The sequence below is a fragment of the Eptesicus fuscus genome, chromosome 21 (assembly GCF_027574615.1).
Source record: "Eptesicus fuscus isolate TK198812 chromosome 21, DD_ASM_mEF_20220401, whole genome shotgun sequence".
Lineage (NCBI taxonomy): Eukaryota > Metazoa > Chordata > Mammalia > Chiroptera > Vespertilionidae > Eptesicus > Eptesicus fuscus.
The window spans coordinates 35,660,080-35,676,427 of NC_072493.1; the positions used below are offsets into that span (position 1 = coordinate 35,660,080).

At 45.6% G+C, this 16,348-nt stretch overlaps 1 protein-coding gene and 1 pseudogene across 1 annotated transcript in view; both read left to right on the plus strand.

The window, feature by feature from the left end:
• Positions 1-16,348, plus strand: part of SIPA1L3 (signal induced proliferation associated 1 like 3) — a 249,937-nt gene that overhangs the window by 72,075 nt on the left and 161,514 nt on the right. The window lies entirely within an intron of this gene.
• On the plus strand, positions 13,958-14,058 carry LOC114230975 (U6 spliceosomal RNA; annotated as a pseudogene).

The window sequence follows — 16,348 nt, forward strand, 5'->3', positions numbered from 1 at the left end:
ACTACCCATGAGATGCCAGTAGCAGCACCCAGCCATGACAGGTCAAAATGTGTGCAAGTGTCCCCTGGTGCATAGGTTGCAAAATTACTCCCAGTTGAGAGCCAGCAGCCTAAAGCCCTTAAGCTTAGCCATGCCTGGGAATCCCTGAGCCAGCTGGGCCCACCTGTCCAGGGTCCACAGCAGAGGTCACAGCTACTGCTTGTTGGGATGGTGCATCCAGACTGGGCCTTGGGCTCCTATCCATCCAGTGGGAATGCTGGGACCTTACTGAGGCGGCTGGAAGAAGAGAGGATTGGGGGTTCACAGATGTGTTTGTTGATGTTGCTTATCTAGCCTATATAATAAAGAGGTAATATGCAAATTGACCATCACTCCAACGTACAAGATGGCCGCCCCCATGTGGTCAAAGATGGCCGCCCCCATGTGGACACAAGATGGCCAGCAGGGGAGGGCAAATAGGGGGGACCAGGCCTGCAGGGGAGGGCAGTTGGGGGCAACCAGTCCAGCAGGGGAGGGAGGTTAGGGGTGACCAGGCCGACAGTTGGGGGCGACCAGTCCAGCAGGGGAGGGCAGTTAGGGACAATTGGGCCAGCAGGGGAGCAGTTAGGCCTCGATCAGGCTGGCAGGGGAGTGGTTTGGGGGTGATCAGGCTGGCAGGCAGAAGCGATTAGGGGCAATCAGGCAGGCAGGCAGGCAGGCGAGTGGTTGGGAGCCAGCAGTCCTGGATTGTGAGAGGGATGTCTGACTGCTGTTTAGGCTCGATCCCACCAGGATCGGGCTTAAACAGGCAGTCAGACATCTCTCAAGGGGTCCCAGATTAGAGAGGGTGCAGGCTGGGCTGAGGGACACAAACCCCTACCCCGTGCACGAATTTCGTGCACTAGGCCTCTAGTATATATATATAAAAGGCTAATATACTAAGTGTCCCTCCGCCCGTCTGACCGGTCGCTATGACGCGCACTGATCACCACGGGGCAGATGCTCAACTCAGGCGCTTCCGTGAAACGCACTGGCCATTTACAGAGAAACGGCAGCTACACTTGGCGTCCCCCAACCACCCCAGAGGGACAGCCCACCAAATTGCAGCTGATGCTGCTGAGACCCCTTGGCCAGCCCGGAGACGGTTGCTGTGGGCACCAGATAATGACATCAGGTAGCAATGCCCGGCTTCCTCTCCCTAGCGACTAGCCTCCTTACAGCTTCTTCAGCCCAGGAACATGACTTGCTTTATAGCCAGGTGGAAACATCACATTAACCAAATGTCTGTGAAGCGTTTCCCTGTGCCTCATCTCATTTGATCCTCACAGAAGTCCTGGAGTAGGTAGATAGGAGACTCAGTGGAATTCTATTTTCTTTTGATTAGCCGGAAAATGGAGATTCAGAAAGCTTAGAAACTTGACCCAACTGAAAAGAAGAAATGGTGGACCTTGAAAATGACTTCAGGTTTTCTCACTGCATAGAATATAGTCAAACACTGCTGCAGTTAAATATTTCACCCTTTGCTCTCCCTGCGTAATCTACAATAATAATGTGCTTCTTGTTGATATTTACTGTTGTGTTGCTGACAATTACTTGAAAGAGAAGTTGGGATGCTTCACTGGGCTGGAAAAAGTTTAGCTACATCAGAAAGCAGGTCTAATTAAGCAAGTTTATTCTGTATCTATAAAAGGCTAAGTTGACTTGTACATGCACGATACACATAAAGCTCTCGCTGGTGGCAATTGCACGCATGTGTTTCAATCTGTCATTGTCGGTCGTGAATTTGGTTGACACATATTATAAAGGGTGAATAGCGATATTAAAATATTGCTTCTAATTAATTTCCTTTCATTGTGCATGAATTTGTGCACCAGGCCACTGGTGTTAACATAGAAGCATTCAAACCTGTAAACAATTTTTGTGAGTTTATTTGAGCCAAACTGCTGTGGACCGCTGCTGGGAAGCAGAATCTCAATGGATTGAGCTAATCCTCCAGGACAGTGGCAGTTTCACACCTTGTTTTATACATTACAATCAAAAGAGGAAACATAAGTGGGTTACATGAAATCCATTGGTGATAGACTAGATAGATAGGAGAAAGCAAATGGGGTGTGGGGGGGAGAAACCTCTGGGACTGGATAAAAAGTAAAACGATACACATCTTTTACTTAGGTGGGTGCAGGATAGTTAACAGTCAACAATGAACTCAGTAACAATGAGGGGATTTGTGGTCAGCAGAGCTTTGAGCGGGTCTGGAAAAGGGAAAATTACTTTGACATTCTAATGATATATTATCAGAAATGTAAAAAGGCAATAGATAGGTTCAGTTAAGGTAAAAGATTGACCTTTGTCAGGGAAGAAACTGGCCTAGGACAGGACTTCCCACCATAAACAGCTTTTAGTTAAATTTTAATTTCAGACCATCTTTTGTGGTTACGTTAGGTCTCTGAGTTTGCAAGGCCACCTTGAGCTTGTCAGGTTAGCACGTGGCCCCTTTTCCTCCACACTTAGAAAGGCAGCTTGGTCCTACCCGTTGGACTTAGTGCAGTGGTCGGCAAACTCATTAGTCAACAGAGCCAAATATCAACAGTACAACGATTAAGATTTCTTTTGAGAGCCAACATTTTTAAACTTAAACTTCTTCTAACGCCACTGCTTCAAAATAGACTCGCCCAGGCCGTGGTATTTTGTGGAAGAGCCACACTCAAGGGGCCAAAGAGCCGCATGTGGCTCGCGAGCCGCAGTTTGCTGACCATGGACTTAGTGGATAGAGCCTCAGCCTATGGACTGAAGGGTCCCAGGTTCCATTTTGGCCAAGGGCACAAGCCTGGGTTGCAGGCTCAGTCCCCAGTAGTGGGTGTGCAGGAGGCAGCCAATCAGATTCTCTCTCATCATTGATGTTTCTATCTCTCTCCCTCTTCCTTCCTCTCTGGAATAAAAATATATTTTAAAAAATAAAAGAAAAACAGCCAATGGGACAGTCGGAGAATTCTCTTCACATAGGACCCTGGTCAAGGGGTGAACATTTATTGAACCCTGGCTTGTGCCAGGTCCCATGGGTCTGAAACACTAGCCTTGCCTTCACAGAGCTTTCTGTTCTGGTTGGGGTGAGGGCAAAAATTAAACACACAAACAGCTGAAAAAGCCAAATAATTGCTCTTTTACAGCTGGTTAGCAGGAACCAAGAACCCTGTTCCCAACGCTAAGCTATAATGTGCTCTTGTCACCAGTGGGCCATTGGGGTCCTTTTCGATCAGGGGTCCTCAAACTTTTTAAACAGGGGACCAGTTCACTGTCCCTCAGACCCTTGGAGGGCCGGACTATAGTTTAAAAAAAACTGTGAACAAATTCCTCTGCACACTGCACATATCTTATTTTGAAGTAAAAAAACAAAACGGCAAAAACACCCACATGTGGCCCGCGGGCCGTAGTTTGAGGACGCCTGTTTTAGATAGTCTGCTTTTATTTGATATGTAACTGATGTGTGATCACAGGGCCTTAGAGGCCCAGTGGACATCTCTGCTTATCTAAGGGGTGTGAGTTTAATTGGGCCACTCATAACTGAAAGATTAGTCGGAGGCCAAAAACCAAGTGACACAGGCTTTGTTAGAGGAAAGACCTGCCGGGCTGTCTCGCAAAGGGAGAGCAGCAGCCCGTGCAGCGGTTAGAACTCTTTGTAAGGAGAATGAGGAAGGCACGAGGGCTTGGGGTACTTGGCGAGAACTGGTTGGCTAGTCAATGTATATGTCCATACAAGGTGTTCCTTCTGGGTTGGGGCCATATCACATTTACAGTAAGTCATTGCCATTCCAGGGATGGATGGGTTTAGTAATCACATTCCAGGGAAAGGTGAGTCTATCAATAACACTCTTAGTATCAGGCTGCACTCTAATTTTTTTAATAATATATTTTTATTGATTGCAGAGAGGAAGGGAGAGGGAGAGAGATAGAAAAAACATCAATGATGAGAGAGAATCCTTGATCGACTGCCTCCTGCACACCCCCTACCAGGGTTCGAGCCCACAACCCGGGCATGTGCCCTGACCAAGAATCAGACCTCTACCTCTTGGTTCATAGGTCGATGCTCAACACTGGCTTTTCTCTAAATGGTTTTCAAATCCACACAACAACCTTGTGATGTTGGTACTATCACTATCCCCCTTTTCCACATGAGGAAACTGAGGCACAGAGGGGGTGTAACTTGTCTGAAGTTGCACAGCCAGTAGTGGCAAAGCTGGGATTTGAACCCAGGTCATGTGGCTTAGAATCCTTGCTGTTAAGCACTCTGGGGACACATTGGGTGGTTGGGCAGGACCAAGATTGTTCACTGGTTCATCTGCCTGGCGACGTGAGGAAGGCCCTGCCTGTGTCGAAAGAAGCAGAGTCCCAATTCCAGACCTTCAGGGAAGAATTACACGGGATTATGTTATGAATGGGTTGGATTTAGGAAACTCCACTTTGATCAGCCTGCTCCTCTCTGGGCCTGAGAGAGAGTGACATGAGGCTCCCTTTGATTGTATCAGGGACTCTTTTTCTCCTCTCAGAGGAGAGTTGGCCTCTCAGGGCCCACTAACATGAGCTAAAAGGCGGCAGTGGGTGAAGGAAGTGAAGGAAGGTTCGATTCATGCTCCCATACTTGCTGGCTCGGTAGTTAGTTGTGCATGATAAGAATGAGCACGGGGATCAGCAGGCCTGGATCCAAGGTACTCCCAGTGGTGTGACTTTGAAACCAGACAACTAATGGGTTTGGGCTGCCTGCCACTACTTGATTCAATTTAGCAGAGACAGGGTCGAATTATATATAAGCATTTATTCCAATAATGCCGGCAGTATGGGAGAGCAGCAGGTCACCCATGAACGTATGCTCTGCATCCCCCCATAAGCCAGCTGCTTATATGGGGTACAAGGACAAATTTTATATGGGGAAGTGGGCAAAAGGAATAAGAATGTGTATGATTATAGGCAATGTGGGCTGGAGGTTTGCAAAAGGCAGGGGCATCCGGGACTCAGTTGTTTCCTTTCTTCAACAAGGTTGTTAATCTTTCCATGATAATAGGCAGCTCCTGGATGGGGAGAATGGGCAGCATTTCCAGGTGAATTCCCAGGTCCCGGGAACAACTCCCAGCCAGGTTAGAATGTGCTTTCTTTAATCAAAACAAAACAATCATGGTTAACAGAGCGTGATTAATATTTCTTATAATTAATAACTAGACCCCAGTATGCTATTTCTGCCCCTAACAACATGCAGGTGATGAAATGTAACAGGTATTTGCTGCTGGCCCTCTCTGCAGTGGGATGTAAAAGCTGTGGTAGGGCTTTGAGCAGCTAATTGTGATAATGGTGAAACAGGAATTTTTAGGGGTGAAACTAGCAGATTTAGGAAATTTTAGAAATCAAGGGGACCATGGAAGAAGCACAGGGCTACAGAGCAGAAGAAGGTGTATTTTCATAGAATAGGAAAGCTGAAAACAGCAGAAGGTCTATATTTATAAAATAAAGGGAGAAGAAGAAAGCCCAAAGGGGATAGGAAAACAATAAGGAAGGAGGGGAGGAAAACCTCATGTGTCCCTTGTGAGGTTCGACCTTTGAGCCCAGGAGTTACATAGTGTTGCAGAAGACCAAAGAAATACCAAGCACGCTTCCTAGAGAAAGGGAGGGACCCCGTTTATTAATACTGGTGGACTCTGGGAATAATTTCCAACACGCAGAGGGCTTCACTTTTTATAACCTTCTGGGGTCTTTGTCTTGCAGATCTGGTTCTGCCCCCTTTTGTGGGCTTACAGGAAGGCCCCCAGGTGTTGGGGGTCCCCAGGCCATATCGGATGATCTGTCCTGGGGCCAGCGATAACGACCCTTCCCTCCCCCCACCCCAGGGCAGTGCATTGTTCACAGTCTTTATGGCCGGACAGCCTTGCAAGACTAGTTGCCTCCTCAGTAGTAACCAGTCTAAGGGGATCGTGACCAATCAGAGGGGATATCAAGGCACCAGGATCTGCAGACTTTATAAGCCACAGGGAAAAGGAACTCCAGTGGAACTCTTCCCCCTCCCCACGTGGGAGTCTGTGCCGTGAGTTACTTTCCCCTTCCCCACGTGGAATCTTGTTCTTAAATAAATTTCCACCTTTGCTATACCACTTTCCGTCCGTGGATTCATTCTTCGATTCCACCAGGCAAGAGCCCAAGAACAATCCTTCCCAGGGGCATGTTCCAATCCAAAAATCCCGTTTCAATGGTAATAATCTTTAACCAAATTGAGTGAGTGCCAATAATGTGCTAAACACTTTACATGCATAATTGCATTGAACCCTCACTCCATGAGGCAGTCTGTCAGTTGGAACACATCTGGCTGCAAGTAACCAGATGCCTGGTGAATTGGCTGAGTAGTGGAGACAGTTCATTCTCTCACTGCAAGGCTCCAGGTTGATGCAGAGGCTCAGGGATGACCTTGAGAACTGGGCACTCTCTTTCTATTTTCCTAACCTTTAGTGTGCAGGCATTTCATCCTGGTGTTGGTTGTTGCATGGTCATGGGAATGGCTGACCCCACCTTATTATACTCATGATCACATCCCTATACAGCATCCCAAGCAGGTAGAAGGAGCAGGAAAAAAGGCTTTCTCTTCCTGTGCCTTTTCTTTCAGAAGGGAATATGTTCCTATAAACAGCTCTACCCCCAGCAGACTCCTTTTTATCTCTTATTGGCCACGAAGGAAATAGGCCTCAGTGATACATCTTCAGCATAGTCAACTATTAATGGAAACGATTACTGAATTTCCCCAGGGCAAACAGAATGTAGGGAGGATAGGATAGGATATAAGAACAAAGAACTGTGTACATGAGCCAGCATCGAGGTGGATACTGTTAACCCCATAGTACTCAGCCAATGAAGAATTGGAGGAGGGACTCTCGCACCCAGGGATAAATAGCCTGTGATCACTACTTCGTGTGCGCCTGTTCACCAGACACGCCGTGCTAAAAGTCTCACTTTTGCCATACTTCTGTCTCCAAGTCTGTTACTTGAATTTGGACAGGTGAGCATTTCTCACACTGTCCCTAGCTGCAAGGGAGGCTGAGAATGTGGAATGTCTGTGCAGTGGGAGGCAGCAAGAGAGACAAGAGTTGGGAATGGCCATATGGTTCACAACCAAGTGTCTGCTGCAGGTGGATATTATTTTCTCATCTCCAGAGATGAGAAAAATCAAGGATCAGAGAGATGAGGAAATGGCTTGCCAGGATCTCATAATTTGTGGTGGTTTGTGGTTTGAATCCCCATCTTTCCTCCTCCAGAGCCTCTGGTCTTAACCCTTGTATAGTATTGCCTTCCCAGGAGGGGACACCTAAAAAGCCATAATGAGGGTTGAGCACCAAAAGCTGTGGGAACACAGAGGAAAGGGAAATTCTGCTCAGGCAGTCAGGGAGAGTGAACTGTCAAGAAGACAGGAGTGTGTAGAGCATATGCACTGGCCTTTGAAAGGTGAACAGGAGTTATGAAGATTCCACATAATAATCATTCACTAGGTTCCACGTAATAAGCATTAACATAATATTAATAAGTATGCATAGAGAGTGCTGTGTGGAACCTGAAGCAAGTGGCCTCCCAAGTGAGGAAGGCCCAGACGCCACCTTTCTCGGACCTGAGATGGCTTCAGTTCAAATATTGGCTCTGGCACTTAAGACCTGTGTAACCTTGGACAAATGACTCTACCTCTCTGTGCCTTGATTTCCATGTCTGTACCAGGGAGGAAAATGCTTAGGATACTTTCAGGCACGTGATAGACATCCATAAATATTTTTTTGATGGTCGCGTGATGGAAAACTTAAGTCAGAAGACAGGCGGAGGTTGTTAATTCTTTTTGGATTTGTACTGCCAGGAAGCCCTCCAGAAAAGCATTACTTCATCAGCTGAGATGACCCATTTCCCTACTCCTTTGTCAAAACTGGGTCTTCCCTTTTAGGAAAATATTCATTGTTATTTTGTTGTTATTGTTGTTATTCCTCACCTGAGGATATATTTTCCCCATTGATTTTTAGAGGGAGTAGAAGGGCAGAGAGAAAGAAGCACTGGTTGATTGCCTCCCGCTCGGCTAGGGATGGAGCCTGTAACTGAGGCACCTACCCCGTATCAATCAAACGCAGGACCCTTCAGTCTGTGGGCTGACACTCTAACCACTGAGCCAAACTGGCTGAGCCTCATTGTTATTTTTTTAAAAATTTCTTTATTGATCAAGGTGTCACATATCTGTCCTCATCCCCCCATTCTCATCCCCCACCCCTCCCCACAGATGCCCCCACCCCCCTGTTGTCCTTAACCATTGGTTAGGCTTGTATGCATGCACACAAGTCCTTTGGTTGATCTCTCCCCCCTACCCCCACCTTCCCCTACCCTCCCTCTGAGGCCCGACAGTCCGATCGATGCCTCCTTGTTTCTGGGTCTGTTCTTGTTCATCAGTCTATGTTGTTCATCATTTCCCCTAGATGAGTGAGATCATGTGTTACTAGAAATATACTTAAAAGAACCAAATGTGAGACGAGCAATAATAGTTATGCTGACAGGCAAATGAATCAGTCTGTAGTAAGTTTCTTTCTGGACCAACAGTTCTTTTGAGACCCAATTTCAATGTCCACCAGTTCCTTATGTGCACATGTCGGCACTGACTTTTCAACTCTGGATGGTGGACAAATGGTGGTAATGCAGGTCCGACTCCCTCTGGTTTGGTCTCGCCCGGACCCAGGGGCACGGCTTCACCCGGACTCATGGGCGCGTGGCCTCACCCGGACCCAGGGGCGCATGGCCTCACCCGGACCTGGGACCCAGCCTCACCCGGATACAGGGGCGCATGGCCTCACCCGGTCCCGGGATCCCTCATTGTTATTTTGATCAGTATGAAACCAGCCTAATATTATCGGTACATCAGACAGTGTCCATATTTTTCATTTGAAACATGAAATGGTGAAATAACGTCATATCTGGGATTTACTTTAATTCAGTGAGAAGGAAAAATGGGGGAAAGAAACAAATTAAGAATAGATGAAGCTTATGCAGCAGAATCTTGATGATTACCAAATCTAGGTTTAAGTACATTGGAGTTTACTGTACCTTTCTCTCTACTTTTTTAGAATGTTAACAATAGCAATAACAGCCCCATTCACCACCCCAACACACACACACACACACACACACACACACACACACACACACACACACACACAGCGTAATAATTGAATAGCAGCGAAACGTTACTGAGCCCCTGCTGTACACAGGTGGAGTTGGATAAATGGCAGCCTTGCAGCCCTTGGTTTTTCCAGTCCTCCTCTCCAAGGTAGCTGGAAGGATAGTAGCTCTCAGACCCAAAGCAGCAATGTTTCTTTTCCTTCCCTGAACTGAGTACTGAGTGACATTTTCCTGAAATGGAGGTTTTTCCCTTCCCGCCTGTAGGGGAGACAAACTCTCTAGTGATCAATTTCTTGGGAACTCTTCCCCCCACCCCCACCCCCCACCCCCGTCCCCTTAGTGGCTAGTCTGGTTTTGCCATGAGAGAGTCATGTGCAATGATGGCAAAAACATAACTGGCTGATCCCCCATACTGACCGAATACTGACTCCAACCTCACGAATCAAGTAAACACACAAGAGAAGTCCCTGTCAAACAGCCTGCAACCATTACCCTTTCTGCAGATTCATGTAAATAGGTAGTGGGCTGTGAGTTTTCCAGTTTGTTCTCCATCCTCCTACATGGTAAAGTTAAGGAGGAGCCTTCACATCCCATCTGGAGCTGGGTGGGGTCTCAGTGAGTGAAGGATGATCTACCCAGGAACTGACCCCTAGCCCCTCCTGAAAAGTCATTCATTAAGAATGTTTCTTGTGAAGTCCAGCAGGGGACTCACATGAGTATGTGTTCAGCTATAGCTTCCGATTGTCTCACTTCTGAATTCCAGCAATTTCTCATTTCCTTTAGGAAATAAAAATGAGTCTGGAGAGAAGTATGAATAATCATGACAAACTTGGCAATAGGGACATTGGGAACTTTGCCCTGAAGCTCAAAGTTGGTGTCACTGTTGCTAGGGTCTCGAACTGTGTGGACCAGGGAAAACAGGACATTTGGGGCCAGATGGCCTGGGTTCAAATCCCAGCGCCACCTCTTAGTGGCCCTGTGACCTTATGAAAGTCACTTAATATCCCTGCCTCTGTTTCCTTTATCTGTAAAATGATGATAGGATTGAAAGTATAAAATTAAGTACTGTTTATAAAATGTTTAAAACCACTTCTTCTGTAGTAGTTGCTCAATTAATACTAGCCATGCAATTATTATATCCCGCTGTGATGCTCAGGCACAGTTAGGGTTGAAAACCACTGTTTAATAATAGCAGTTCTGTGAGAACAAAGATCGGAAGAGAGGAAGAGAGAAGCCTTCTTCTCCCTAGAGTCTGTAGTTTGGGGAAATAGGCTTAATTTTATTATTTAAAAATATTAATTTTCACTTGATGTTTAAAATCCCTTACAAAAGCACAAATGAAAGATTTTAAAGAAGAGATTTTCTCCTTTTCTCTATTCATATACTGCTCATACTAGAAAAAAAAAAAAGACTGGAAGGAAATGAACCACCCTCTTTTTTTGTTGTTGTTAATCCTTACCAGAGGATATTTTTCCATTGATTTTTTTTTTTTTTTTTTTTTTTAGAGAGAGTAGAACCTGGGGGAGAGAGAGAAACATCAATGTGAGACACACAGATCAATTGGTTGCCTCCCACACTGGTGCCCGGGATCAAACCTGCAACCCAGGATGTGCCCTTGACTGGGAATTGAATCCAAGAGACTTTGGTGCGCAGGCCGACTATAACCATTGAGCAACACTGACCAGGGTGAACCAACTTTTTTTATAGTGGTTATCCTTTGGTGGGGAGATATGGGTAACTTTGTATTGTTCTTTATACCTTTATTTTATAAGTTTTTACATGTATATATAAGCATATACCTCTTTCATAAACAGGAATAATTTTGAAAAGGTAAGAAATAATGTGAGCTGTGGCTTCCAGGGCAGTTTGGTGGAAACTTCTCAGAGTGCAGCCGTCTGTTTAATGTTTGTGAACCTCAAGCAGCCTGTTTCCAGCCTTTCTTGCAGCGGTGTACTTCAGCCCTCTAAAATTTCTACTCAGAAAGTTCTTAAAAATCAAAGCAGGTACCTCAACACCCATTGCTCCACATGCCCAGTCTTGCTCTAGGTATTCATACTCTCTCCCGTCCTTCTCTAGAAATGAAAGAACTCCATTTCCTCTGTGGCTCTGACCTTGAGGAGGATCCCCAGTTTTTATTGGCATGACAGTAGTAAGCGCACAGCTCAGCTCACTGCCCATACCTATGGGTGCTTACATGTTAGCTAAAGTAATGAATAACAATAAAATTGGGAACAGAACAGTTGATTGATTTATTCAATAAACACTGATTGAAGGCCTGTTCTGGGCCAGGTACCAATTAGCAAAGCAGACACAGACCCTGCCCGTGAAGCCCACAGACGGCAGGAAAACATAGTTACACGGATAGGGCCTGTGTTCTGAATGTTCAGAAGAAGGATGTTTTTTGAACCACAGAACAAGGCCTACCCAGAGGCTCCCCAAAGAAGTGAAGTTTAAGTAACACATTCCGGTGCAAATGGAAAAAGTGAATTTGGTGTACATCTCTAGATAAACTTTGCTTCTGAATGTTTCCAGCTGTGGGCAGGGATCTCCAGATCGGCGTTGCTATGGAAGCGTCTTTCAGTTCTCGCTTCCTCGCAGAGTTTATTTCCAACTGAGTTGCCTATGCCCGTGCCAGTTCCCAGCTGTAAATACAGACGTGGCGGGGCCCCTTCTTCCTGCTGCCTCAGAGCTGTGCGGAGAGCAGATGTGGCTGCAAGCCAGCCTGGCATCCTCCTCCCAACAGTTAGTTGTGGAACCTGCTGTGTCGCAGTTTCTCTTCCATCCGGGCTCTCTTTCCTTTGTCCTCTCCTGGGACTGTGTCCAAGCCTGTGTTTTGAAACTTTAGACCCCAGCTTGCATTTGATGGAGAAATGCGCTCACGAGGGCTTCCTCTACCACCCAGCTACCAGATAAGTTGAGTGGAAGGAATCTCTTTTACTCAGATCACCTGTTGAGATGAGATTTGCCACCTTCTTGACTGAAACTGTGCTGGCTGTTCTTTGGGACTGACTGTGAAGAATGGACTTGCTGACCTGAACAAAGGAACAGCAACAAAATGGGGGTGGGGTGCAGCTAATTGCTTTTTGAGATTGAAGCCTTTCAGCTATCCTTCAGTACTTTAGAATAATCATTGCTAATGTGTTTAATCCTTTTAAAACCCAAGGAAGTGTTTGTTATTCCCATTTCATAGCTGGGGAAACTGGCTGGGCAAGTTAAGTCCTTGGCCAAATTGCTGTACTGCTCTCCAAGCACCATAGGCAAAGGAGGATTTAACTAGAGGGTGCTGGGCGGCCCAGAGAAACAAAACAAGGCCTCAGGAAGGACTGTGTACCAGTCAGTTACTTAGTTGCACGGAAAAGAAACACTGACTCAAACAGGCATAAACCCCAGGGGACAGGATTGGCTCACATGACTAGAAAGCTCAGAGGTGGGGTAAGGTTCTGGGCTAGTTGATCCAGGAGCTCAGGGTCATCATCAATGACCCACTTTCTTTCTGTCCCTCCATTCTTCCCTCTGATGCCCATGTCATCCTCAAACCTGGCTTCCCTGGAGGACTGGCTGCCAGCACTGATCCAGGTTTATTTCTCCTCAGCTCTGGCCTGAGAGAGAGGATATCTGTCCCCCAACCATAGTGCAAAGCTCCAGAGCTCCCCTTGGATTGGACTAGCGCAGGTAATGTGACTTCCCCTGAACCAATCACTGGCAAGGGTGTGGGACCACTAAGGGGCTACAAAAGCAGAATGGGTGCTGGGAAGCAGCCAACCTATGGATTGGAATCACAACACAAATGCCACTATCAGGATTCTCTTCCTTACTGCTTTTCCCCTACATCTGCTATATTCATTTTCTCCTATTCATAGTCTCTCTTTCTGCCTTTCCCTTAACTTGGTGGGAAACCTGGCCATCCACAGTCCTTGTAGTCCAGGCTGTCAAAGAGAATAGCTCTGTGTTCTCCCAGCCCCAGCCCAAAACAACACAAGGAAGGGAAGATGTCTTCCTTTGGATTCATTATCAAGGGCCAGGGAAGGGGTTCTCAAGATGGTCCAGCAGAGGTCGGGTATTCTCCCTGGGCCAATCAACTGTAGGCAGGCGGGGGGGTCATTGTTCTCTCTGTTCCTTCCTAGCTGCCTACTGTATCCTCTTCCTGGGACCTCTGAGCTAGAAGCTCAGGAATGAAATGAAGTTTTAGTGTCACTTTGGATGGGACTTTGAAAATATCTATCAAGGGGACCCTTGGACACAATTATCCTTTGCCCCAGCAGTTCCACTTCTGGGAGCTTTTGCCTACAGATGTTCCCAAGTGTGAGAATAATCTGTGTCCAAGTGACTCATTGGGGCACTGTTGGTCAGAGCAAAAAATGGGAACTATCCTAGGTGTTCAGTAATAGGGAACTGGCTCAATCAGTCAGGTTGTCTGTCCAGTGGAACACTGTGCAGCGATGAAGGGGGAATAAGGTCCTGATAAAGAGTGCCCTCTAGGTCCGTGGTACACTGCCAAGTATAAAAAAGGAACGCCCTTTGTTAGTACTTCTCAGCCACGGAGGGCATATTGGAATCGGGGAAGACTCCAATCCCTGGCAGCCCAGGAGCATTCTTACCTATCAGACTAGAGCACTTTAGATTTCCATAGCAGTACTGTGTTCTTGGCTATACGTGTGTGTATATGTTGTATATAAAGACATATCCACAATTATATATGTATGTGTTTATATATAATTTTGCTACGTTATTCAAGTCTCTGCTTGCATGGCAGAGACACCACCTCAAAGCGATCTTCCTAAGCACCCTGTCTAAAATGGCCCTTTCTGTGCTCGCTTTGGCAGCACATATACTAAAATTGGAACAATACAGATTAGCATGGCGCTGCGCAAGGATGACATGCAAATTCGTGAAGCGTTCCATATTTAAAAATAATGATAATAAAATAAAATGGCCCTTTCTTTCTGCTCCCTGCTTTATTATTATTATTATTATTATTATTATTATTTATAGCACATACATTCTCTAATGTTGTACCAGATGTACCAGTTAATAATGCGGACTTTGTAATCAAAGAAAACACGATAATTTCAAGAGAAACATCAGAAGTGCTTTATTCAAAGTAATGTCCATCGCTGGCTACACATTTCCCCCATCTTTCAGGAAATTTGTGGATACCGTCGCAATAGAACTTTTCTTGTTTTGAGGCAAACCATTCAGAGACCCAATTTTCCACTTCTTCGTATGTTTTGAAGTGCTTCTCAGAAAGTGTGTGTGCCATCGATCGGAACAAGTGGTAATCTGAAGGAGCAAGGTCTGGTGAATACAGCGAGTGGGTTAATACGTCCCAGGAAAGATCTTTTAACGTGTCTTTAACTGGTTTTGAAGTGTGTGATTCTGGTCGTTTCACAATCAAAGCATGGTTCAAATTGATTATTTGCTGTTGGTAGCGATCAGTATTAGTGGTTTCACCTGGTTTTAGAAGCTCATAATACACCGCAACTTCCAAATCCCACCAAACTCAGAGCACTGTCTTCTTTCCGATTTGGCTTTGCAGTCGATGTTGATGGTTGACCTGGATCAACCCATGATTTTGTGCGTTTGGGATTCTCAAAATAAATCCACTTTTATCGCCAGTCACAATTCAGTGCAAAAAAGACTTTCTTTCGTGCCATTGAAGCATCATTTTACAGCTGACTTTTCGGTTTTCTATTTGTCTTTCATTCAGTTGATGTGGCACCCATTTTCCTTCCTTTAAAATCTTTCCCATTGCTTGTAAACCATCGGAAATTGTTTGCTGAGCAACGTTTAATCTTTCTGCAAGTTGTTTTTGAGTTTGACACGAGTCGTCATCCAATAATGCTTGTAATTGTTGGTCTTCAAACTTGTTTGGTTGACCTGGACGTTCTTTGTCTTTCACATTGAAATCATCACTTTTAAAGCATTTAAACCAGCGTTCACAAGTATCTTGAGATGGAGCATGTTCACCATAAGCTTCCCAAAGTATACGATAACTTTCAGCAGCACTTTTCTTCAAAATAAAGTAATAAATTAAAACTTCCCGCAAATGCTCCTTTTTTGGCACAAAATTCGACATTTTTAAGCGTAAAAATATCTGTGATGTTATCACCTTCAGAAAATTTGACATATGAAGTTTTGAAGCTAGCATACATATCAAATTGCATATATATCAACATATGTGTAACTCCATCTATTGAAAAAAATCTGCATTATTAACCGGTACACCTGGTTACATCTGCTATATTCATTTTCTCCTATTCATAGTCTCTCTTTCTGCCTTTCCCTTAACTTGGTGGGAAACCTGGCCATCCACAGTCCTTGTAGTCCAGGCTGTCAAAGAGAATAGCTCTGTGTTCTCCCAGCCCCAGCCCAAAACAACACAAGGAAGGGAAGATGTCTTCCTTTGGATTCATTATCAAGGGTTTGCTTAAGAGGGTTTATTAAGAGGGTTTGCTTTTGGTGGCTTCCTCTTTAGCATGTGAGCAGTGAGGGTGAGGATTTGTTTCATTTCTTCCTATATCAGCATGAGAGCCTTAGTTGTTGCTTAATAAGTATGGGTTGAATGAGTGTGAACAAGCCTTAATAATGAATATAATCCCCATGTTCCAGTTGTGGACCCGACTCCCCCAGAGACCTTGCCTTCCTTGCTTGGAGCAAACTGAAGGACCCACTGCTATTCTGAAGGGGGAAGAGACAAGAAATTTCCCCAGACTGCCTTTTATGCTGTTAAAACTCTCCCTTTTCTCACATTTCCTTGAGAGAGATGGATACAGGCTGGGGTCTCTTCTCTGGGGGCTTGTGCCTGTGATGGGCTGAGACAGTGGTCGGCAAACGGCTGCTCGCGAGCCACATGTGGCTCTTTGGCTGCTTGAGTGTGGCTCTTCCACAAAATCCCACGTGCGGGCGTGCACGTACAGTGAGATTGAAACTTCGTGGCCCATGCGCAGAAGTCGGTTTTCGGCTCTCAAAAGAAATGTCAATCGTTGTACCATTGATATTTGGCTCTGTTGACTAATGTGTTTGCCGACCACTGGGCTGAGACATGTGTCCATACCATGTACATTTGATGCTAATTCCTCCAGACGTCTGTGGGCCATCTCCTTTCTCTGGCATGGATGAAGCTGTCCTGGGCAGTTATTACATGAAGAGGTAGAGGGAGAAAGAAACTTACATTCTGAAGGCCTTTCTCCTCTGGAGG